This window comes from Lonchura striata, chromosome 4, assembly GCF_050655825.1.
Source record: "Lonchura striata isolate lonStrDom1 chromosome 4, ASM5065582v1, whole genome shotgun sequence".
NCBI classification, from domain to species: domain Eukaryota; kingdom Metazoa; phylum Chordata; class Aves; order Passeriformes; family Estrildidae; genus Lonchura; species Lonchura striata.
The window spans coordinates 43,525,832-43,553,030 of NC_140706.1; the positions used below are offsets into that span (position 1 = coordinate 43,525,832).

The window sequence follows — 27,199 nt, forward strand, 5'->3', positions numbered from 1 at the left end:
GCTGATGGTGCAGTGTGTCCCCATCCAGCTTTAAAAAGCATTGATACAGAGACCCTTGCTGCTAGTACAAACTGGAATCTTTTGGGAGTTTGAAGTCATTCCCTTCAAGATCCATGAAGTTCAGCACCTGTTCTTTGTGCCCATGAACTTCTGCTTTTTCTTTTCTCTAATCTTCTGTAATATATGAATTAAAGTGTCTGTAATGGCTGATGAGTAGTAGGCTGACATTAAAAACCATATTGCTACTCTGAAATATTGTATTCTTGTTATTAAAACAAAACAAACAAGCAAAAAAAGCCATATAAAAAGCCTGAATAAAAGAATTTAGACTTCTACCTGCCTCCTTATGCTTACAACCTGATCCAAACTCAAATTCATACTTGAAGATATTTAAGAAATCATAAATCCAGCACTGTGAATAAGTAAAAGCTAATCATAAAGAGTCAGTTAAAGGGAAACAAACATAAAGCCCATCAACTTTAATTTTTACTGAACACTTGGATTACACTAGGAGATAAACACTACAGAAATGTCTCTGGAGACTGCAGTTTGGGGATCCTTCATTATAGCCTGGGATGCTTTAACAGATGACAATTAGACAGATTAGAAGTTGTTACCCAGTTGAACACTTTAGCTGTCAGAAAATGTCATCGGTGAAAAGTGATATAGGTTGTAACTGACACTTCTTTCTAAGAGAAAAATATCAAAACAAACAGGGAATAGGGTTTTGTTTCTGATGTTTTTAAAAGATAGATCTCTTAGGAGATGCCTGTGAGAATTCTAGGATTCACTGGTGCTTTAGAGCTGTAGCTGTGGTCTACTGAGGAGGGTGGAAGCACAAGAACTTGCAATCCTGACAAGACACCAAGAAGTGCACCTCAGATTTGAGATTCCAATACTTCAAGGCACATCTTTAAGTTAAAAAAAATAAAATCCATCAGTATCCAGACCTGTTCTCTGAGATATCTTACTTCACTTTATCACTTACTTCTACTGAATGATACAGAGTGTGATTTCAGCCAAATCTAATTTCTTTATAAGGAGTCAAGCACAAAACCTAGGAAATGTCCATATAACTATTTAGACAATTCTTCATGCCTATAGAAGAAGGTCTCCTTCATTTGAAGGCATTATAGTCACTGCTGCTTAAAAAAAAGATAAAGAACCACCCAGTTAACAAGTCTATATCAAAGTCACGAGCAGCAGTGCTCCTCAGCACAGCAAAATGCTGATTACTCCACGCTAGGAAAGGAGAACATAGAATTCCTTTAATTTATTCCATTAAAACTGCTTGTAGTGTTTACTGCTATTATTACCAAAACATCTGCCATTGCCTCTCACTTCAGACATTTCTTCTTGTTTAGCACCTCTCATAGGAACTGTGCTCTTGAATGCTGTAGTTTACTGAGGCTTCTTTTTTGGAGTCCTATCATAGGCATGACCATACATTGCAAGAAACTTGGGCACCTGGACAACAGTTCTCTTTGTATTTGACCCAATGAACCTTGTTGAAAGTTCTTAAAAAGCCACTAAGTGACAGGTTCAGACTGAATATAGTGAGAACTGTAGATGAGGTACTCACATCCTGCAAAATCAAAGTAGTAAAAGTACAGAAATCAAGTAGTAATGTTCTGCTTTACCCAGATGCAATCTTCACTGGTTCAGGTAGTGATAATCTAATTAGCACCATAAATATATTTATTAGGGAGAAGCTCTGTACTTGTTTGAGTTCCTTTTCCCCCTGCTTTTGATTGTTTTAGGCTTGGAGTTTTTTTAATCTGTCCTGCTTTCTTTTTACCTCCAGTCGAAAGTAGTACCCACAGGAAGAATCACTGAACACGAATGGGAACCTACCTTTAAGAACATTGCTCTGCAAAATCTGCAATGACAGTGTCTTTATGGACACAGGTGTGGAAATTAAATTTTGTCATTAATTACAGAATACCAAAGTACATTGGAGTAGACCATGTGACTCATAATTCAGATTATTCATATTGTAACATATTGTGCACTGGTATGAAAACTAAATTACAGAACAGATAAAGGTCTTGAAACTGTGGAAAGAAATAGAAGTAAATGGACATTTTATTCATTCTAAAAGGGAATAAAACTGTTTTCATGATGTGGTTTTTCAGATATTTTTAAGGTAAATACATTTGTATCAAAAAAGTAAATACAGTAAAAATAAAGAACATTAATTCTTGTCAATACTAACAAGAATTGTGTACCCTAATTTACCTTACTTAAACCAAGAGCATAATGTTCAGAAATGCCTGGGGGGATGCCAGGTTTTACCACTATTTTTATTTTGAGTTTTTGTTTGGTTTTTTTAATGTGGCCTTTTGTGCCAGAACTACAAAGCTTTTTAAGTACCTAAAATATAATCTTCCAATTGAAATGTAAAAAAAAAGAAAATAGAAAATTGAATCAGTGGAATTCCAATTCCTATCCTAAAACCCTGAAATGCTGCTTTTTCTAAACTTTTTGAAATAAAAACTAGAAGGAAACTTTTAATTTTTTTTAAAAATGTGTTTTTTGATAACAGACAGCAAGCCAGCTTTCTTGGAGCTGCTGAGGCAGCTGTATCCTAGAGGAGAGCAGAGATTAAGATAAAGTAGGAATAAAGTCAGAAGACACCGCAGTGGTTTCTATTTGCTCTAGATTGCTCCTTATACTGCAAGCAAGTTTCTTCACATTGCCTTTCAGAGATGCTCTCTTCCTCCCTGTTTTCTGCACCCTTTTTAAGTGACTTAAGCAGTTCCTTCTAAATTCTGTTTCCTGTGCCAGATGTCTAAAAATTAGGCCCCACAGAACATGATTCAGAAGCTCTTATTCAAACAATCCATATTTTGTAAAAACACCCCATTTAAGTGGCAGCAGAGGAGCTACATTTAGGAAGATGGAGAGGAAAAGAAGAAAGCTATTTAGTAATAAAGCAGACAGAGTATGTCAACATTTTGTACATTAGAAGTGACAATACATCTTTCTTTAGCTACAAAAAGAACAGTGTCAATGATTTAGTTCTTTATCCAGAAGCAAACTGATTTTAAAAAATCTGGACACTGCTTAAGTGAAGTAACATTTCACATAGAGAGCATATATATTTATAATGACTCAGTCAAGTTTTATAAAAGGCATGTATACAACTACCACTGTTAAACAATGATAAATTTCATTTGTTAATTCAATGAAATGAAACAAAAACACCTTAAGACAGCTAAAATACTCTCCCAATAAATACTGGAAGTTCACGTTACACCTCTGAGACACTATTTTATGGAATCAAATAAATTTTAAGTCTCAGAAGCAAATTGAAACTTGGGAATAAGTGCAGATGCCTGGGACATTCTTAGATTTAAAAGGTTTTAAAGTAATTTAGAAAATCACTAGTGCTTGTATGTAGTACTGTTGCAGTGGCCAAACTGACTTGAGAGGAAGTGAATCAGAGTCTTTTTGTAACATGTTCAGAAGCCTCTTGAAACACCAGCAGTATCCATAAAACTCAAAAGACATTAACTCCTCTTAGAAAATGGGGCTATACAACTGCAGCAAAATCCATCTCCTAATCAGATAATCCAGTTATTGCCACAATGACTCCATTCATCCCAAGATATGAAATTGTACCAAACAGAAAGCCTTGCTGCTTTAATTTGCTTCCTGCCTGCAGGCTGAGGTCCTGCACACACACACACAGAGTACCAGTGACCTCTCTTGAGCCAAGGCTTTTGGGCTGTTTTCTGTGACAGGCCATAAGACAGCACTTCTGTAGCTTCCAAGTTGCCCAATGTTGAACATAACGCTAAGCAAGTATGTTTCTGGTTAGTGAAAATCTAATAAACTAGTAGTATTCCACTTCTGTAAAATTTAGATACATATAAATAACAAACCATTACAGTGACAACTACCAAATTTCTCTGTCTATAGAGAACTGGCAGTTCATAAATATTAACGTATGCTGTTAGCAACAAAGTACAACATATAGTTGTTATTTTTCCTAAAGATAAGGAAACAGAAACCATTGCTGAAAAATTTATTATTTATAGACCTTTGAATTTTAAAGCCTCATGTCTGCACTATAATTTTTTCATTAAAATTCAAAAAAGTATCTGTTTGTTATCCCTTTGATGAATGTGCTGAAGGCATGGAAACAAGTAACTATTGCTGACAGATTTCCCAATGATATAATGGTATTTGCCACTTAACCATCAATACAGTGTTTTAAATGAGCCTTAATGTTGCTAAATAACTATCATGTAGATTCATTAAAGCTAAAACATAGAAAGGCTGTCACAATTGGACATTGCAATCATGCATCAATAATTTGCATCAGGGAAGTATTACAGGGGAGAAACACACTCCAAGGCAAACTTCCCTTAGGGCTTACTGCAGGGAATTTCTAAAGCCTTCAGAGTTAGGAAGGATAACAAACAAATTTTCTACCTAGACAAAACATGCCTTGGAAGTCTTATGATGGGTCCCAGAGTCCTTTAGCTAATTTGTATGACTTCTGTAGTCAGAATATTTTTCTTTTCAAATTCAGTGGGTACTACTTACCTTAATTCTCCCTCAAAATAATTTACTTCTTGTGATACTATCAGTCGGAAAGATCCTGACAAGTAAAAAATGAATGGAGTAATAAAAACTTACCCAAAGTAGTCAAACTAGCTTATAAAGAAGAACCAAACTGGAAAATTAATATATTTTTCATAGACTATTTTCCATTGCTATCATGATTTTGGCTATTATAACAGACTCTGATCATAATGGAGACTTTTCTTCTATTCAAACTGTAGGTGATTCTCACATGAGGATGTTGGGAGGAAGACTTTCTTTTAGCAGGGTTAGTTAAAACAAGGATTTTCCATCTTATCTCAAAAATTAGCTCTCCATCAAATCCCAAGTAGAGTTTTCTTGAGAGACTTAATGATGTTACAGAGATCAGGACTAAATACAATATTCTGAAAGACATTTTAGGAGATTTTTGGTAGATAACTCACACTAAGACTACTCCGTGAGACTTGAACAACCCTCCAACCTGAAGCTCTGGATCCAGCACTGTTAGCCACGGGCTAAGGTTACAGCCACAGCTGCAAACAGTCCAAGCCTGCCCAGCAAGCAGCAGATCCCACAGAAGGTTTGCTGGGTCAGGGTGTGTAACTACAACACTCCTGGAAGAGCTGGCAAGGCACCGCTTAAACGTTTTTGGAGGTTCGAGTCTCAGAACAGAAGCCGTTCACAACCTCTCCTGCATGGACAGCAGAATCTGGACACAGGGTGAACTGAAGAGGCTGCTTGGTTTTTGGTCACACGTGGCATCCAAGAATGACCCTGACTACACAGAATGTGTACATATTCCATGGCTTCCACTGTAGTAACAAAATTCTTTTTTCCCCCACAGATAACAGGAGAAGACTGCAGAGGAAGGGAGTTCTTTCAGGCCAAACAACAGGGAAAATCCCCTACTGCTCCTAACAGTCACTCTCCTGTATTTATTTTCACCTAGTGGATTTTTTCATTTGTTTTGTTTTAGTAGAAGTATCAGCAATGTTCAGCTAATAACAAAAATCAATTTGCTTCTAGCAAACAAATATGACAGCAACAAAGATGAAAATTCTCATTAATCTCTCAACACACAGTCAAAACTTGGAAAATACAGCTTATACAGTCCTTTATGTCAAATATGTGAAGGGTGTGCATCTTCAAAAGTGCTTAGAATGTTCTTTTCAAAATATCAAACCTTGTCAAAACTTGCACAATTTCAGATTTTCAAGTAACCTTGAATCCTAGTCTGGGTTGTCAAAAAATTTTTAACCCAGTTCTGAGAAGATCTCTGTTACGTTAAAAACCTAAGCTGTTCTTTTGATTTTTGGGGATAGGAATTGGCTGTTGGATTTTTTTGTGGACATTTTTTTTTTTTTGTGGGGGAAGGAGGTGGGGGAAAGGGAGGTTTGTTTGGTTTTGTTTACTTGTTTTAATAAAGCTAGAGTTCAACTCCAAATTATATGAATTATTTAAAAATTCCGGAGAATTTATAACAGGAATCTAAAAGCAAAATCAGCAACTTGTGGTATATTCAAATGCTGCATTTTGGGGAATTTCCTCTGAAATTTTTTCAAGTACTGGAATATTTGAATCTATCACAGCATATGTTGTCTGTGTCCAGATGTACTGTCTGGATAGCTAGAGAGAAGGACAGAAGGAGAACTACAGCCAACGTAACAATTCTTCCACATTGCCCTCTTTCATGTAATGTCCTCAGATTCACAGAGACCTCAGGAGATCAATTGGAGGGTGCACATTTCTTTATGTTTCTGAGGGAGGGGGTGCAAGTCCTCTGTGTGTAAGCATTTTTATGCTAAAGATAACTGCTGAAGTTCTTTTACTTCTTCATAGGAGATAATGATATTTTTCAATAGCAAGCGTGGAAAATTCTGCCAGAATATGGATTTGTGCTGAACTACAGCCAATACAAGGAAGATTTACTTGTACAAAAGGCAACTCATAGCTACTCTGAGAAAGTGTGGTGCCAGTTGTAGCATACCTCCAATACAGAACAGAGCACGTTATCATTTAAATATCTCAAAGGAATTTCCATAATCAAAAGCAAGAATAAACTGCAGAGTGCACTCAGGAGGCTGCAGTCACTTAATAAAAGCAAGAAAAGCCTCCAAATTACACTGCAAGCCAAGCTGACAACCTCAAAACCCCTGAAAAAAAAAATTAAAATGGTGCAACACAAGCACTTCTCCACTTTTCTTGGTGAGAAATATTCAAGATATTGAGTCATATCCGTAGCCTGCATTATGAGAGGTAAACATCATTTTAGCAACAGAGATTGTTACATTTGTATGGATTTATCATTTCCCACTGTTCAGACCAGCAGCTGATTAACTCATAGGTCTGTTTCCTCTAAATCAGATGCAAAGACAGAAACATGAGAACTGCAGTTAGTTTTTTTTCTCTTAGCTCTACATCACCTTCCTTTAAAATCTCACAATATATTGCAGTACACTATATACTGCACAATGTACTTGCAGCACGAAAGTGCTTAACCAGCCACAAGCTGAAATAGCACATACCATACAAGGTTTACTTCACCCCATCCTTATTTCTTGTAGAGGTATAGGTTTGAGCAAAGTTTCTAGGTCTTGTTCCTTAGTTTTATAAAGTTCAAGAAGATTCAGAACAAGAATTTTTGTCCTGAAGACATCTCTGATTTGTCTACTTTGAAATTTCTGCCAAATAATTGGCTTTTTCCTCAACCACTGTATGTCAACTAAAACCACCAGAAAACCCCTGCAATCTGAGTCTTGCAATTCCTTACTGAATCCCACAATACATTGTTGTAAGAGAAGACCTAAAAACCTCTGAAGCCACAGATCAGCTAATGCCAGCACAGAGACAAGCAGCAAGATATCCTACAATATTTAGGTTGAAGCTGAAGATGACAACTACCCCCAGCTGAAGAAGGCACACTCACAGAGAGTAAAGACCTAGACCATGTTTGCACAGGGACACAAGGAGCCTCTCTGCTTAGAGATACTCAGCACTACTGAACAAAGCCCTTGGTGATCTGATCTAGCCTTTGCACTGGCTCTGGACTCACCAGGAGGTTTGTCCATTTGACCTCCAGAGGTGCCTCCCAGTTGGAATATTTTTAAGATATATTTAATGGATGTTCATACATTGAGAAAATGTAAGTGCAAACTTGAATGGTGCTGGATGACTCGAGATGCATTCACACACTCACCAGTTCTATTCCCTGTGAAGATTTTGTGCATTAAAAGCCTTGCCAGGTACTCCATAGCTGACAGCTCGCAACAGACCAGAATATACAAAGAATATTTTTTGGTTTTAGGGAAGCTACAGGATAACCTATAGCTACATCTAGTAGTGATTATATGAATATTACTAATACCTTACCTCTGCAGAATTAGAACAACTTAGAATGCTTATTGTCAACCCTGATTTCAGAGAAGAACCTTCACTGCCTACAGGAAAATCTGCATTTATGTACCCATGCAAAATTAGCATTCAGAAAACACCTGAGGCTCTCCTAGCTATTTACTAGCTAACTACCTTTCCTTGATTCATCATGTTGTTGCAGCAGAGCTTTCCTCATTGTGGACAATATCTCATCTGGGCAAATGCAGATTATTTGCTTTTCTCAAGGCCAAGCCCAAATTCTGCACCCTAATCTCAAAACACTATATAGCTTAAAAGAAACATGTCTTGAAAATCATCCCTAAGGAGGGAAGAAATCAATAACTTTTGATTCATATTTTTACAGAAATTGTGTAAATTCATGTTGGTTAATGATGCTGAGCTGGTCTAAATCAGATAAGGAGAATCTGGTCCCAAGAGTCTCACTTTCAGAATGTAATGTACCATATATTTATCAGAGCAGGACTCCATTTTGCTAATGTTTGTTTATTCTGGTACCACAGCATTTAGCAAACTATTTTCATGTACAAGAGATTTTGTGTTATTGCTTGTAACAGTGTATGTATACAGAGCTGTAAAAGAGGTCAGAATTTGCCAAAACTAGTTAGGCATGTTCTGTAATTTTATCATGGAAGTCTCATACAGCAGCAAGGCTGCAGTCTGTAAACTTGATTCAAAAAAAGGAATAACTGTGTAACATTAAAAGATTGTAGAATTCTGGACAGGTGCTGAAAAACTGCAGCTCCACACAGTGTTATGGCCTTGGGAAAACATCCCTGATAGATTTAATGACATTGTCTCTGATTATCTCTTTTTCCTCTAAAGATCTGTCCTAATCGATTTTGCTCTAGATTTTTTAAGATTGGGTCTCTCACAAGAGGTCCTTTCAAAGGCCAGCCCTTTATGCCACAACTTTCCCAAGTCCTCTAATTGCAAAACCTGCTAGACAAAGGTCCCTCAGCATGGAGGCATTTTGATTCCACACCACCCTCAGATGTCCATTTTCCCCTGGCATACATACATGCTTCACTTACTATTCTAGTAACTTCCATAGTTTGTGACTACCTTTGGAAGCATAGTCTCTGCTTCATCTCCAGGGGAAGATGCTAAAGAATATCTTCCTTTTTTAAAGTATTTACCAGCATGTAATGAACGGTACCTGCAACCCCTACTTTTTGTCCAAACTCAGAAGACAGCTAACTACTAGGCTGTAAAGTGAGGGAAGGGGGCATGAAAAGAACTATTCCTCATTCTTCCCAAACATAAGGGAAGATCAATCACTGTCTACTGGAATTTAGAACACTTAAAAAAGGAAAACGCTGCCTATGTACCCATAGCCCATTTTGGCAGCTTCTTACATCAGCTATTTGTGCTGTCTCCCCTTGCATAATTCTTCCATCCCTATTAGTATTTTTAAGGCCTACTAAGACTATCATAATGAACAAAGAAGAATCATCTTATAATTGAAGATATATAAGTTGCTATGTTTATGGAAACCAAATAGAATTCATTAGAGACATGCATTAGCCACTAGCTTCTGATCTTCCTGCAATTACCTCTTCTTCAGAAAACCATAATGAGGGTTTTAATAAAAACTGTTCCTATATGCTAAAGCATTAATACTTGTGAAATGGAAATCACCTTATCCAAAAGAAGATTAATAGAGTGTAGGTCAACATGAATTACCATTGGTAGAAAAACCCTCTTGCAAAAACATCAGGCAGCTAAGATGCCTGATATAGCATCTGCTATAATTTTCTATGAATGGACTTAATTCTGTTGGTTTCATTTTCTTCTCCCCAGTTTTTATAGCATGGAGCCCCATCCAACATGAAAATGACATATATACTGCAGGTTTCTGACACTCCTATAGTTTTTCTTCAGCTTAAAACAAACAAGAATTAATGGTCCAGCACATCTTAGTGCTCATTTGCATTCTTCCAAGATAAATTCCATGTATATTTTCAGCATTGTGCCAATCATTGTATGGAACACCAGGAAGTTAAAAACAAGAGAGAAACCTGAATGAAAAACTAAATACCAGGTTTCTCTTAAGTCTGAATATATATTCAAAATTTTTAAATCATCATACCTTTCCAATTGATCAAAACAAATCCTTCAGTAAATTCATGGCAATTCCAAATTGTTACAGATGGTCAGTGATTCAGGGGACAACCTCATCTTCATGTAATGCACTTCATGTTTTCAGAGCACAGTCAGGGCTTTCTGACAGCAAACTTTCTGACAGCAAACATGTAAAACTCTGACAAATTCAAAAATACAGAAAATCAGTTCTGCAATTCTACAAAAGTATTAAAAACCTGTGAAGCAATCAAAACTAAAGCCATGCATGCTGCAAATTTAAAACTACATGCAACAAGTGTTTCACACAGAAAACGGCATACTCCCTTAGCTCTTGTGATTTGAAGGTAGTTTACAGTCTGCTTTGGAGCACAAATAACTAGTGAGTACATTGTCTTTTTAGGGTTCAAAGTTATGGGTGTTTAGAAACATAATTGTCAAAGTCACATTGCTTTATGACTGTTTATATGTCTAAAGACTAATTAAGTGTGACAAGCTGACCATTAGGGAAAAGCATTCATACGCAAGATGACAGATGTTTTAACACAAATATAATGTCAACTTAGTAATATATTAAAAATAAAAAAGATATGACAGGTTTAAGTTTCAATTCATTAGAGATGTTTCAGACTACAGTGATTACTTTCAAACTGATGAACCCTGTTAAACTAGGAACACAGTATTCCTTATTTAAACAGTGATTCCACTCTCAAAATCGAGTGATTTAAAAAGATTTTACTTCTCAGCACTGCGAACTATTCCCTATCTCTATTCAGCCTTGATTGAAGGAAAGTTTTACTGTTTTTACTTTCATTTAGCTAGAAAAATCAGAGACACTAGGAAAGAAAAACAAGGGATGTAATTTCAAATTTTTTTTCAAACAGACATGTACAACAATCCCCAACTTTATAATCCTTAATTTTAATGCCCCACAAAATTGACCTTATATTTCTATTTCAGAAATAAAACATGGAATATTTGAGGGGAGAAAAAGCAAGCAAACTACACCATATATTTCCCTTTAATTTTTATCCTTCATACCAAGGAAATGAAGGCTTTCCATAGTATTCACCTATCCTGTCTTACTCTTCTACACTAGGCAAGTTTTGAAAATGTGAGTTGTTCCAACTGCAGATTATTCTGGAAGCAGGAGAGCTGTTGGGACAGCCTGGTGGGTGTTTTTAAAATGCCTCTGACCTGACTGTCACAGCTTGGCATCTGAGCTACCACAAGCCCACCTCATGCAGTAAATTCCAGTAGCCTTCTAAGGAAGTATTACAGCATCCAGCATCTATTGTGAGAAAGCCGTAGTTGAATATTTTCTTTAAATGCAGCAGCTAAACTCATGTCCAGAAACTACAGACATGACTACAAAAACTACATGAGTAGCCGAGGCAGCATTACACTTTTGTAAAAATGCACAGGGAGGAGTATTTTATGGCTGGTGCTTCTTGTGTGCAGCATATTTTCTTAGGATTTCGATTTGGAGGGGGATTTTTTTGTGGATTGATATTTGTTTGTTTTGTTGGTTTTCTTTTTTAAGATTAAATGGTTTTGTGGCCAACTAAATGGCAGTTTTTCAACAGGAAAGACTGCCCTCACCTTTTGCCTGGGCAAGGAAAATAAAATATAACAATCAAGTTTCAGTTGTTGGACCTCATTAATAGACACCCAGCATTGGTCCATTACCATGCCTCAGCACATAATCTGAATCTAACAAAATTAAATTCCAGATTAGTATTTATCCATCCAGGTAGTATTCCATCATCTCGAGCCCTGGACATACAAGCATTCTATAAGATTTCTAGTCACAAGATTGTACTACAAAAATCAAATTCTGTAAAACTCCCCTTCTTGCAACTGTTCAGACTTGACAAGAGCTCATAACACCCCTAACAAGTGCAAAAAGAGCAGCATGGGTTGCCACAGCATTTCTCTCACGGCCCCTGAGCCATATCAGATATAGATTAAATGTAAATACCACCCAATGGTTTGGGTTTTTTTGTATGTTTATTTTAGCAAACACCTCTCAGATGCAATCCCAGCACCATCTCCTTTATGGGTCAATATGCAAAGCACAGAGCAGGAGAGAATACCTTGCACTCTGTGAAGACTGGCACAGTGAAATATATTCTTATAGACCACTGGTGGGAAAGAAGAGTAATTCTTCATATTGTTTTCTTGCATTGAGATTTCTCTAAGGCAAAAGGAAAGGAAATTAGTTTTCCTAATTGCTCTACACCAATTTCACATTCTGCTCAATGCAGCAGCTCCTGCTTTTTTCCCCCCATTAAGGCTAGACTCAACCCTAAAATGTTCATGTCCATGACTTTGTTAGCTCCTTATATGCTCCTTTTGGGGAATTTGGCATCCATGTAATAAGCAGAGACTATGTTAATTACTGCACAACAGAAAGAATCAATCATATTATACAGCAATGACAGTAAAAACTGCTTACAGAGGCTAAAACAATTTTTTAAACCCCGTTTACTCTATGTGGTAGCTCCAAAGAGTGGAAAGCTGAGGTAACTTGACAACTTCCATACACTGCAGCAGTGCTGAGACTCTGAACTTCTTCTGGAGGGAGAAAGACATAGAGAAGCAGAGTACAAAAAGAACAGAAGCAGGGTATAAAAACAGCTCCTCTGGAATATTTATTATAAATAGGAATTAGCTATAGGGAATTCTCTGTGTAGTTTATTTTCTCCAGATCATCATGTTTAATAGCACTCAATGGACAGTCCTTCCTAAAATACTCTCAGCCTTTTTTTTAACCATCCTATAGTTTTTCTGAATGTTAAAAAAAAAAATCATGAAATCTAAAAATTTCATCAGTCATAGTGCAAAAAACCAGTCATAGTGAAAAAAAAGCAAACAAAACCCACTTCCTTTTGTTTGTCTTAAGTGTTCAAAACAATTTTCTAATTTGTATGCTATGAAAAATGCTGAGGGAGCTTTTCTTGGCAAGTTTTTATCTTCTAATTTTACAGGTCTTTGCCATATTCTCCGAGGTTGACTCTTTTCTAGAAGGTGCAGCTTTAGTCTCTGCTCATGCAAAAACTATTCCATATGCCTCTTCATTGATTCCTGTTCTACTGCATGTTTTTCAGTTTAGCATAGTTAAGTACACTTTTACTTCATCCCATTTGCGGCTCATTTATAAATATGTTAAATGGCAAACCCTCAGACTCAAAATGCTAGAAGGAAGATTCTCAGTTACCTCTCTGCATTGTGAAAGCTGATTATTTTTACCTCAGCTTCATTTTCTGTCAAGTAACTATTCATCCACAGGAAGACATTTCCACTTACTTCATCAAGCTTAATTTCTTCAAGAGTTGCTTATGAGAGCTTTTTTCAGAAGACCTTCAAAGAATCTCAGCATACTGCACGAAGCAGAGCACACACATTCATGCTCATTGACAATTCTAAAATGCTAGGAAAAAAAATCTACTTGGTTAGTGAGGTATCATTTTTCTTCAAGGTGTACATGAGAGAAAACAAATTTTAAAATTCCTTTTATAAGCATCTCTAAGTCATATTTATAAAAAAAAAAATATTTTCTACTAATATGACCAGAGGAGAAGTCAGATCTTCTGGGGAGTTGTTTGCTAAATGTCTTTAAAGATTTGCATAAATTTTGAATTCCATATTCTGAGGCCACTTTAGGCAACAGATTTCACCTCTTTGCTCACTAATTTAATGAGTGAGAGATCTCTTAAAACTCATGATTGGATTGTGTCCACCCTTGAGATTTGTAAACATTAATTTTACCTTTTCTTAATTTCTAAAATTACATATTACTCCTACAATCTCTCTCAATGACAGTTCAATGGGAGTAGTTCCTCAACCTGCCTCATACAGGCAAAATTCTATTTCTCAATTCCATTGAGGGCCTGTACTGTCCTAACAATGGAAATGAGTTGTAAAGCTCAAATTAACTACAGGCACTGGAATGTGAATGTGATCATGCTGTGTCCTAGATTAAAAGAGACTGCATCCCTACATCCTATTACTTATTGGGTTGCAGTTTGTTCTCTTTGACCTAAATGCCAGATATTTTAGATTGTTGGTAGGATTTTTGAGTATATACAGGTTTGGATGGGTTTGGGTTCTTGATGGAAAGCTGATGTTGGAGTTTTTGGTTGGCTTTTTTGGGGAGTTTGGTTTTGGTTTGAGGAGAAGTGGTTTGTATGTTTGTTTCTTTCTTTTTTTTTTTCCTTCTTTCACTTTGAGATAGCATATTGTATATGCATAATGCAAGCAAAATGACAAGAATAATGTAACCACATCCCCTGACCTCAGTGTCAGATGTGTAGTTTTAGAGTAATATTAACTTCAGTAGTGTTTCTCTAAATTTTAACTGGTATAATTAAGGCCAAATTTTAGGATCACCAAAACAAAGTAAATTTTTAAAAAGTAAACCCAGAACAAACAACAAAACCAAACAACAGTCATACAATGAATTCCAAACTTCACATAATATAATAAATAAATCTTTGTAGTAAAATGATAGTTCTGGCCTTTTGATTTTAAAGGTATAATCTAAGCTGGCCTTGAACATTTTGAGGGATTGGACATCCACAGTTTGTCTGGGCAACTTGGGCCAATGTCCAACCATTCTCACAGTGCAGAATTTCTTCCTTATATCTTTTCTTCCTTTTATCTGACGTTTATATGTATACTCATTTTTTCAGAGCACACATCCCAAGATGATGACCATTCAGCTACAATTTATTCTTTTTTGCACAGAGCTAAGGATAAAGAGGAAAGAAGGCCTTGCATACCTAATTCTTGAATGACCAATATAAACAAAAGTTATAAACCCAATACTACTTGCAGTTGTTTTCCCTCCCGAGACCAGAACTTTGGCTGTGACAAAAACATAAGATTGATCTATGACATATATGAGGCACTTTCTTCTTCCTCTAATCTTTGTTTAGCATTTTTCCCAATGCAAGAGTACTGTGCCCTCAGAGCCTAATTATTTTAATACTCCTTTTAAATCTCTGCAGTTGTACATCTTTTACTACACTGAGCTTCACAAAAACACTCAGCTGCTACCTTTGCATAGACTGCATTAGGAGCAAATTCTTTGCTAGGAACTTTATTAAGGAACATCTGAAATTAATGTCAGCATTCAAAAGAGGCTGTTCAACAAATTTCTGAATCACTGCATTTAAAAACTCCATCCTTGTTCCTGTTTCTTACCCATTATTGTTTAATATTTTCAAATTCTACCAATTACATGTACTTAAAAATGTAGTTCAAAATACAATTGCTTAAATTCAATTGCATCAGCAGTTGAATGATCTCTCAAAATTCTTGAGTCAGAGGTAACCAAGTTTAGGTGTTTTTCAGAAAAATTGGCAAGGGATTAATTAAATTTCCAACATTTTGATTGGCTTGTTTTGAACCCAGATAAACTTTTGTTCTTGTCAGTTGACTTGCCTTCTAGCACTCACAAATGCAAAAAGAGAGATCAACATCATTAGCATTCTTTGCACCTCAACAATATATTAACACATTTTCCTTACTGTGTGTACAGAATTTTTCTGTACATCTTGAGGACTATATAGTAGTACATGATATTTCTGCAAGAGTTTTATGAAGGTAAAAGCAAATAAGGGGGAGTGAACATGACTTTTATCATTGTACAGCATCTTAGGCAATTTTTTTTGGTCTTAAATTTCATTACAAAAATTGGTAATAGGCCAGATCCACATCCCATTGTGGTAAAAGCAATTGCCACTAATATCAACAGGAATTGAAGTGATGACTATTGTTTCAGAATATTTTATGAAAGATCCTTGCTTATAAACATCCTTTTAAGTTGCTCCTTATGTATTAATGCTAAAAGTTAGATCAGATTTTATCTACTTATTTATTAGAAACTACCTAACTTATGTGGCATTTCTAGTCTGGAATATTTAGAACCTTTTGTCAAATCAGTACCCCAAGCTCATTTTGCTGCAGTAGCTCTAAATATTTTACTCTGACCACTACAACATATTGTGAGGTCACAACAATAGGACAGACAGAAGGAAAAGAGAAATTTATGGCTCCCCCCTACTACTCTTTAGTCAAGAGCTGTAGCTTATTCTGCTTTTTCCAAGTTACTTGTGTCTCTCATCCCCAGGGGATAATTTCTTGTTTTTCTCACAAACTAATACCAATCCTCAAGACTACAGAACTGTCTGAATTTCATTATGCCTGTTCCTTCTCAGGACTTTCCTCTGTATGTGCAACAGATAGAAGCTCTTCACCCCTTTCTCTGACAAGACAGGCATTAATAGACAATTCTAAACAATTCTTCATATTGTATAGCTAAGCCTTTTAGCAAAAGGAAAGGCATAAGCAGCTCACAAAATAAACCCTACAAGGCTAGTGTCTCACTGACTTGGTTTAAAACTGCAGAGTGACAAAGGCTCTCACTGCAGAATTTTTTGCAATAGTGTATATATGTACATAAATAGAGACAAGGCAGAAATGAATGCTCTAAAAACAGTGAACTGTTGGAAAAATAAACTACATGCAGGGTGTGCTCTGAGTATCCAAGCACTTCATCACAATATAAACACAAGCTTAGCTGAAATAAAGACAATGGTCCTCAGCAGTTTTCCCTACAGACCAATAATTTGTCAGCACAAATGACATTGCTGTTCAGAGGATGCTGAGGCAGATATTTGTCATTCCCCAATGGCAAAGAAGACGAGGTTAATTCTTGGGATCCGGTCCTCCACATAAGAACTCCATGCTCCCTCCACAATATATTGCCTTAACCAATGGAGATTATGACTACGTTTGTCATCTGTTTCTGAGCCTCAGCCTTTTAATCTTGAAGCTAAAAGAATCCTCTCTGCCTGCAGTATCTGAGGCACATATATTCCCATGGTATAAAAACCAAAATTCACTGCTAAACTTACTCCAGTATCTGTGAGGAAAAACTCTCCTTGGAAGTGACTGGCTCCATGCACCTGCTGGCTGTCTCCATAAATCTGTTGGAGCAAGTCCAGAGGAGCACCACAAAGATGATCAGAGGACTGGAGCACCTCGCCTATGAAGGCACACTGAAATTGTTCAGCCTGGAGAAGAGAAGGTTCCAGAGAGACCTTTACAACTGCCTGTCAGTTCCTAAAGAAGGCCTACAGGAAAGCCAGAAAGGGGTTTCTTACAAGGGCTTGTAGGACTAGAATAAAAGGACTGGATTTACACTGAGAGAGGGTAGGTTTAGCTGGGAAGAAATTCTTCATGGTGAGGATGGTGACCTGGAACATGGGGGAATTTCTCTGGTTCTCCAGAGAAATTGTAGATTCCCCATCCTTGGGAGTGCTCAAGGCCAGGCTGGATTGAGCTTTGGGCAACTCAAAGTACAGTGGAAGGCTCTGTGCCAATGATGGGGGTAATTTGAACCCAAAGGTTTTTAAGGTCCCTTCCCGCCCGAACAAATTTTAAATAATTCTATGATACTATAATGGAACCAATGGATGGAGTTAGGGAGGTAACTGAATATAATAACTGAGCATCCAGTCTGAAGCCTCTCCATCACTAGAAAGATTGCTAAGCACAAAAAATATACTAACGTGGCGGGTGTAGTCCACAATTTCTTATCCAATAGCGTTTAGTATTCACCATGTCAGTGCTGTACAACTTTTATATGTTCATTAGAGACAAAAAGTGAATGCTACATCACAAGCAAAGCAGGATGACTTTCAGGACCACAAATGGAGTCATTGTTTCAGAAGATGCATATAAGACCCCTTTTTCTGCCTCATGAGAGAATTCTTAAAAACGTTATTACTAATATTCAACATATTCCCCAAAGAGTGTCAGCAAAATGAGGTTCTCTCCCCTCTTTCACCCTTTACATCAAGAAAAGCCATGACAGACAAAACTCACACAAGAATTCTGTCAATCAGGTGCTAAAAAATCTCTCCTGAATCTCAGCATGACATGGCAAAGAAGTAACTCCAGGTCACAATCTGGAATGCTTTCTCTAACTGACCAGGAGTGAAAGGGGCTAAAAGGCAAAATAGTATCATGCAAAGTCAGAATGCTTTATACTTACCATGAGCTCTTTGAGTATACTTGTGGCTACAGACAGCTAAACTAAAGAGTATTTTTCATTGCTGACTGTGCCCTTTTCCAGTGCTGTTCAAATCCTTTAAGATTTCACAGTTTGGCTAATCCTATTTCTTTTTAAATCACATTAAGCCCTTCCATGTGTCTTACGGATAGTGAAAAGAATGAACACATACCTTGCAAAGACAGAAAAGTCTCTCACATAAGTAGAAATGAGCTGGCTAAAATTCAAAACTACATTTACCTTCAATACCCAGCAGTGAAAGATATGGTTAAAGGATTGGGCAGTCTCCAAAATACTTTCCAACTCCATTACTACAACTCTTGGTTATGCTAGGTCCCATCAACTGCCTAAGCAATAGACTTTGCACAACACCGTTTTTCCAGTGTTTTGACATCAGACATAATCATTCCTTTACCAGCCACAACACAAACCTTCCAAATGCCACTGCTGCTGAAAACTAAGAAGAAAAAAATATATAAAACACAGAACACTTGTGGGTATGCTAACAGGCTTCAACTGAAGACAGTTTTGCCCTGCCATTCTATTCCAAAGCCATACACTGCTACAACCAGACTAATTATTTTTTTCTGGCATCTAAGCAAGATTTTGTGAACAGAAAATACCTGGAGTTTAAAAGCCACTACCAAGACAGAATTTAATTGAGAAGCTGAAAGATAGTAAGTTCCTAAAATCTCAAACCTATCACTTTTTTTATTTTTGCTAGAGAAAGTATTACCTGTTGTAACTGACATGTGACTGAACCTTGTTAGACTTTTCCCACATACAGCCATAACCTCCTCAAGTCTGATGCTTTACCTGCTGAGAAATGCTGAGTTTCTGTACCTATAACTTGACTGTGCATCCCAGTATGCTATTAGCTTTTCAAATACCACAGAAAACTAAGTTTTCTAGAGATTATTTTTCCCTCCCAGACCATAAACATGGTTCTTTCTGAGCCATTTAATGGATATATTTCTCACAGCTCTATTCAAAGCAAAATAATTGTTGTACGTTTCAAGATTATAAACCTCTTCTTTTTATATCACAAATCATCTCAGGAAAGTTTAGTAAGATATGCTGGGACAGGTCTCTACTATTATCTCTTACAGCAGTAGAACTCTAGCTTTACTGTGTAGTGCTCTGTCTGTTAAATTCCAATGATAATCAAGTATGAGCTGTAGAAAATGGATGCTCTGTCATTAACACTGCACTGACCAATGCAAAACAAAGCTTTTTAATAACTGTTTGTATTAAAAAAACCCAAAACACCTACAATCTGTTATTTCTGGATTTGTGTGCTTATTTATGTTGTCTATTGCAATTATTGCATGGGAAGACATTAGTTGAACAAACAGCATTTGCAACAACATTTCAAGTTGGCCATAATTCTATTTCTTCAATTTTAGAAATTTCTATTCTCAGAATTACAGGAAAAAAACACCCCTAGGATTTATAACATGGATAGTAGCTCTCTATGGGCCAGACTCCTCTTAGACCAAAGTAAATCTATTAGTACAAAAGAAATTAAATCTGCAGAAAGCTTGAACTGAATTACCTAAGCTTATTTCTATACATTTAATCAAAGATTTAAGACATTCAGCAGCTTGCAAAAGACATTCTATCTTTATTTTGAAGGGTCAGACATTTATCTGTAAACTGAAACTGAATGTCTCCTGGTGAGGAATCCTAGTTAAGCATACGTACTACAAACAAACTGCTAAGTGAGTGACATCCAGTTATACCTGGAATAAACAATTTAGTCTAGCTAGAATGAAGGCAATCCAGAAAAGACTACCACGAATGAACATATATAGGGGTGGCTGGGATTCAGACAGCATACACCAAAGCAGGCAATTTTATAATTTATACACATGATCAATGGAACAGAGATGAAACAGAAATCGGTTTGTTGAATAATTACCTTCACCATCAGCATGTTTGAAAAACAACCATGTTTTCAGAAATGCCAAGAAGGGACTGATTATGTGGAATGTAATCTATAAACAACAGCCATAGAATGGGGTTTTTTTGCCTAGACATTATTTGTTTAGAATTTATAAGACCAGACTTTTTTTTTCCTCTAAGAAAAGGAGAAAGGAGGTGACAAAATAAATGCATAAATAAACCAATGTGTTAATTAATGATCAAATTTATTGTCCATTTATTGTCTGATACTCAGTGTTGTGCTCTCCTATAGATAACACAAAACTTGTGTCCATTCTGAGTTTAGGCTCCACAGTCACATTTTCTTCTCTTTTGCCAGATTTTACCATTTTAAAAGACTCCTGCAATGAGAGAAAGCCCTACCCACTAAAGCAAAGACAGAGGTATTATCTGTATTTTAAGTTTATACCATGCTCTGCATTTCAGTTTTGCTTCCTTATTAAATTGCTAGTCTAGGATGATGTGGGACAAATCATAATTTACAAAAATCAGAAATAAGGCATTTATTTGAAGCAGAAATCTGTGCAGGAGGAAGATGACAAGAGCTAAGCCACATGTTTTCCTCTGAGCCAGGCTGAGTTACACTACTGTCTTGAAAAAATTTAGACACTGAACATACATCCTAAGAAAAGGAAGGGTAACAGCTGCTGTCCCAAGAGTCCCTTTGGGTTCCTCGTGCCCACATATTGCTAAGGATTAAAAGAAAGATCAAGGCAAAGTCAAAATATGTTAATAAATTTCAGAATCAGGGGTTAAATAGTAACAGTCTGCATACCCTCAAGTAAAAAAAAAAAAAATACTTTCTTTTGAAAAATTTTCAATCACTCTAATCAGCTACCAGTCTCTGGCTGCCACACAAGGAAGTGGAACTGTGGACCATTTTTCTTAGTGCAAAAGGCCAAACTGGAGGGCTACTCTCTATGCCTAAATTCAGCCAGAGATTGATTGCTTTGTTTCCCTTAGAGATGAGATGTCACCATGTCACCTGATGGCTGTGCTTCAGAGAAGGTGAAACGGGAAGGGCTCTGCCACTGTGACCACAACCTGTGTCAGCCTGCTGGCTCAACCTCGAGCACAGTGGAGTCCTCTCGGGGAACTGGAGGCAGAGACTGCAGGTCAGATATGCACCGTAGTGAGGTCATGAGTATAAACCCAGCTAAAATAACCTTCCCAAATTGCCTAAACTTTGAACAAGTTCTTCATTTTAGGGCTTTCAACAAGTACACCAAGTCACGGTGACGAAAATGAGCAAAACCAATACTACTCTATGTCAACATGAAATCCAGAGGTGGGATGAAAGGGGAAAAGAAAAAAAGGAAAGAAAGAAAGAAAGAAAGAAAAAGAAGAACAATTCAGGAAGAAAGCAATTTGTTCTAGAGATTGAATGCACTGCCAATCAAATCTAAGAGCTCTTCAATCTGAAATTTACTTCATCTAATAACATTAAAAAATGCAGAATTAATTTAATTTTTACAAGTTATTTTGAACAAAGTGATATTTACTTTTCTTACTTTGAAATATATGTAGTAGCTTAAGAATGTTCCATGCACTAATCAATAATAAAGTTGAGAATTTAATTTTGAAGTGCAATAAGCTCCATTCAACTATTTGAAAAAGTTTTTCCATTAAAGCTTAATTTTTTGCAAACATTTCATGATACTGACAGTCAGGCATAGCCCCACTATGAGTATATGGTATAGACCATGTCCAGGTGTCACCTTTTTCAGCTCCATTTCAACAGTAGCAGCATTGCAAACTTTATCTCACCTATACAAACCAAGTGTGACACCCCTTCAGTTGCCTATAAAAGCACATTTATTACCACAGAGAGAGAGATTTAAACCACATCTGGCAAAAGACACTAACAATGCTTCTCCGATTTAGAGTAGCAGATGGTGATAGCATAGATGAAAACACATTTGGCAGGACAAAGAGTCATCTGTCCAGCTATTGAAGCCCCACCATTAGTGGCTAGCAAAATTCAGTTTGATTGTGTGAAATGAAATCAAAACAACTAAGGTTTAGGAATAGCTTGACTGCTGGACTTACTGATTATATGATAGCAATTCTGACTGTCCAAAATTCTCTATAGTATCCCTCTAAATCCATCGTTTCTTCAGCATAATAGCTTTACTTCTGCAGTTTATTTGCTTTATAAGTGATAGGCTTGAATGTTCATTCTTGTAATTTTATTTCCACTGCTGCAACATTTTTCTACATTGGCACCATATTTATATTGAGCTTAATTGTGCAATTATTTCTATAATGATTGAAAAAATTATAGAATAATAATTTCTATAAATTATTATTTAGATAATAAATTGTTTCTAGAACAAAAATCTGCTTCCTCTGCTGTCATGATGTCTGGGGCTACTATAATGCTCAAAATTTATTCTAAGGGATTCAAGGTAACATGAAAACAATGGAAGCGTTTTCCTATTGGACAGTATAGGAATCAAACAATGATCAAACAACTTGTAGAGGTGTGCAGTTTGTTGCATGTTGTGTTTGACTGAGCTGTACTTATTTCCATGTAAAAATCACTATTTTATCAATAGCACCTGTCATTTAAAACTAAAATTCAAACTTATCTTGTTTGCCCTCTAACCCATTTTCTCTATATTAATGAGGATGCACAATTGTCAGTGAGATTATGTGAAATTCCATCAATACAAAGTGTGCAGAAGTTGTAAGTATAGTATTTAAATCTACATAAAACCAAAATAAACCTTCAGAAATACCAGTGTTATTTACATGCAAGTTTGCCCCAAGAATATCTCTCTTCACAGCACCTCTCATTCTGAATGCCTGTTGTCTCCCTCTCTTCCTTGTCCCTGTAAATAACTTCCTCAGCTCCCCCTTAATCACTTTCTCTGCTTCAGTAGTTTACCTTCTCTCTGGATTGCTTGAAGATGAATGTTTTATAATACAGCACTTGCATGAAGTATTTTTAAGCACAGCTCTCCTCTAATAAAAAGCAACAAAGCTCTCATTAAATAAATGTAAACTCTTTTTCATTGTAACACAGGCAGGCTGAAGTACAAGCCCATTCCCAAAATACAAAGTATGACAAAGAAATAATAAATTCTCAGATATTAACACAAATCTGAACCAAAAAAAAAAAAGGGTAATATCTCCAATCTGGACGAGAATACCACTGAAGGATTTACTTTTATAGCTATTACATGACTAATATTGCACAGCCAGCTTAGACTGCTGACATTCTTTGTCAATATCTTCCTGGGCATGCTCATGAAGAAAGAATGTGAAAACATTTGGCAATGCTGCTACAATTCTAGCACGTCTCCAGTTTCCTACTTGTTTCGGAATAACTTTTAATACAAATGACTGAGTCAAAATTCCTATATTAAAATTAGGACAAACACTTGAAAATGTGCATGTCCTGTTTGATGTGATATGCAATCCATCCTTAGAACGAAACTCTCCCACTCATAAAAGCATACCTTGGTAGTGAATAAAACACTCCCCCCTTCCCACACATGGGACATCAACTTTCAAAGTCAGAAACACTCTTTGCAGCAAGGATCAAAGGAATCATGTGAACTAGAAAGCAGGAGATGGAATGAAAAAATTCTTCACGGATTTCAGTGAGAAATATGAGTGTTCCATCACTATATTTCTGAAAGCACTTTACTTGGGCACTCAGAACAAACCACTTCTATAATCCAGAACACTAATTGCTGGTTTGGTTTTCAAAAAGCACTTTGTCCAGCTTGAACTCATCACTACCTGTGTGACTTCACTTAAAAGATAGTCACCACACACCTATCATTGATCTCTACATCATGGGAAATGGAGACAAGCAAAGGTGCTTCCCTACAGACCCAGTCCCACAGCCAGGGCAGCTAGCAATAACACTGGCCCTAAGAAGCTGTGCCAACATTGCCTTTGAGACATCTTTGGAAAGTGAAAGGGCAGAAAAGCCTCAGCAGACATCTGGAACTCCTGCGTGGTTATATAGTTACAAAACCTGAATCAGAGACCAAATCAAGTGGATGTGAAGATTCTAGCCATGTATGTTTAACCTGATTTATCAGGTTTCCAAATTGTATTCTTCTGTTGTTTTATCTTACACTGCAGAATCTTCAAGTACACAGCTGGTTTAAAACACAGCAAAGAATCAAATTACTAATCCACTGTTTATTTCTGCCTTCCAAAAACTGGAAAATAACATACTTGAATGATCCAGAAACCTCCATTATTTACTTGATGAACAGTTTATTATTTCAAATAGATGTCTTTTCTGGTTTGTTCAGAGCACATAAAACATGCATAAGCCCTTAGTGTCTATATGCACTCATTAGATAACATAACACCAATCAGCCTTCTCATGAGCAACTAGAAACCCAGCTGGATTTCCAGGGTGAACACCCAATACTGCTAAATGAGAAATCAATACAGCTCAATAGCGTATTTTGCAAGACAAGTGCTGCTTTTACTCCTGACCCCACGCATGTAGCTTAACACAAAGATATCCTACCCGAGCAGAGAATGTCTCACCTACAGTCACAGCAGAGAACATGCTGTACAAGCAGGCTAAAATGTCAACTCAGTCAGATATTTGATTGCATGTACTCGATAGAAAGACAGAGTTTAATTTCTCTGTAGCAAACAAGATAGTCTTGGGAAACTTGAATATGCACTTGAGTATCAGCTAGCAAAGATACTGTAATTTATATAAAATGAATCACAGTACAAAAATTTCAAACAGCAGTGTTCATAATTTTAAAGCCAAAGTCAGTATTTACATAGTAGTTGTTGCATAAATATTCCTGGATGATAGTACAGCCAGAAATAGAAGTATATACATTAAATATAAGGCCTGCATTGATCAAAGACTATTTCTGCACAAAAGGGTCTGCCAGATAGAAGAGAATCACCATAAGTAAAGCTACTGATTTTAATCTAGCTTTAGAAAAGATACTTTCTTTAGTCTATATTATCAATGTGATGTTCTGCTCTTGAGATTCAGGGACCAGGGACCCCACGGAACACACCCACATGGCACATCCAGTCTGTGGTGCAAGGCTTTCTCACTGTTTCCACAGCCCCAGCACTGGCAGCTACCTCTTGCTATGCTGTGCTGAATAAGAGCATCTCAGGCTGCAGCAAAGAGGAAAACACTCATCTCAATGCTGACTCCACAGCATGTAGTTTAGGAGGTTTTTCTACCTTTACAGAGGACAGAGCAAAGGGGAGAGACTGGTTTTATTATATGCTATAATCTCTCAAAAATTACTTGACTCTTACAAAATAAAAGGCCTTAGAAATATCATGTATTTTTGGATTGTCTAAAGTTATTTTTAATGTCTCCTCCTCATGCACAGCATGTGTAAAAAATACAGTACTGGAACCCTCACAGTTATAGCCTGAGTAATGCAATTTTTGACCCTTGTTACAACTATCTTGACATGAATCTCAATGGGGATGACAGCACACATATTTCTATGAAATGTATCTGTTTCCTCACAGGTTTTTCCCAAAAATCTTAACTACAGCCTCTCTGGCCTAATATAACACACATTCTTGTCCCAGTTCAACACTTACATGCATATGCCAAACCCATGTAAACTTTGTACTCATCAATAAAGTTTTGTATCTGCAGCCATTATCTCCAGTCAGGCAACACCAACATTGCCACTTCCCTGCTTTTCATTGCTCATGGTGTGATCTCATGCTTGCCCCCTTGCATTCTGCCCCACATGGGCTCTTAATACAGTTTTCACACACTCATCTTACTTTTCAAGTCTGGCAAAATGCAGTTTCAAGAGGTCTTGCACTCTCAGGATTGTCCCGGGTGAAACTTCATCAAGAAATTTCCTTTTTTAGAGTTTACTGTTACATATCTAGAAGAAAAGTCTGGGGAAAAAATGAGGACTAAGGGACAGACCTGTTTTGAACCCGTTATGTATGGGGAGAGAAAAACTCAAGCTTTTGGACTTGCTTAAGTGCCCCTGTTATAGTACAATGGAAGTTCTGAAAATTTCAGAGAAGAGTCAAAGAACGATGCTGGTTTTCTGAAGTTCCTTGGGTGAAGGACTTCTCTCTCCCAGTGGGCAGACAAGTGGAGAATGGGGGTCTCCTGCAACCTCAGGTTCCTACAAATATAGTACATTGAAGGCTGTAATCACTTTAATAAACTGGGACACCTCCCCAAGCTTTCTTTGGAAGTAAGAAAATAGGTAGCCAATTCAGCAAACTGGAATCCAAAATGATAAAGACTGATCAACCCACTTGCTCAGTTAAGCTCTAATAGGTATGAGTTTAACATCTAAGATTTTTATGATATACTACAAGAGTATATCCCAAGAAGGGTCAACTTCATCACAAAACCACTATCAGATTAGCCCAAGTCAGCTTTTTCCCTGAGGATTTTTTACTCCATAGGCCACACACTTCCTCAAAGATTTAACACTGACATTTCAATCAGAAAGAGAGATGTACACAGGTATGCCAACAGGACAGGTGCTGCTCTACACCAGAGATCTGAGCTTTGCTATTCTAAATTCAGACTGCTCCTCATGCAGGGTCACAAACAAAGGCTCTGCAGTTTATCACCAGGCAATATTCAGCATTCCATGTCTAATGCCTTGAAAACGTCAAAAAATGTATAACAAGGCAGAAAAAGGAAAGAAAGGATGGAGGATCATCTTCAGTCACAAAACATTTTCATGTTATAAAAACATATCTGGAACATGTTTTTGAATAACTCAGAAAATGGTGTCCAGTCTGTAGAACTGTTCTGGCAGCAATAGATTTGAGTGACATTTTTATCTGCAAGTGATCTTGAGATGAAATTTAATTTGGAAAGTATCTAGGGACTTGAGGAGAGGTTTCTTAGAGGTGGGCTTGCTTTTGGGGTTTTTTTATCTTTTTATTCCTAATAGAAAATTTATATATTTAATATGGAATACTCAAAGCAAATAAATACATCAAATAGATATCATAAAATCCTATTCACATATGAAATAATCAGTTATCTTCAAACTTCATTGATTTATTTTCCATGTTTTTGAATGCTACTGGAATGTGACTCTAGGGCAAATAACAATGAAAAGCTGGCAGTATGGAAATGCTTTCACTGTCTTACTTAGCATCACAGTCAAGAAATAGCTACACTGGCAT

General features: G+C 36.7%; 1 long non-coding RNA gene across 2 annotated transcripts in view; it reads right to left on the bottom strand.

The window, feature by feature from the left end:
• Positions 1–27,199, bottom strand: part of LOC146767607 (uncharacterized) — a 121,760-nt gene that overhangs the window by 55,346 nt on the left and 39,215 nt on the right. The window lies entirely within an intron of this gene.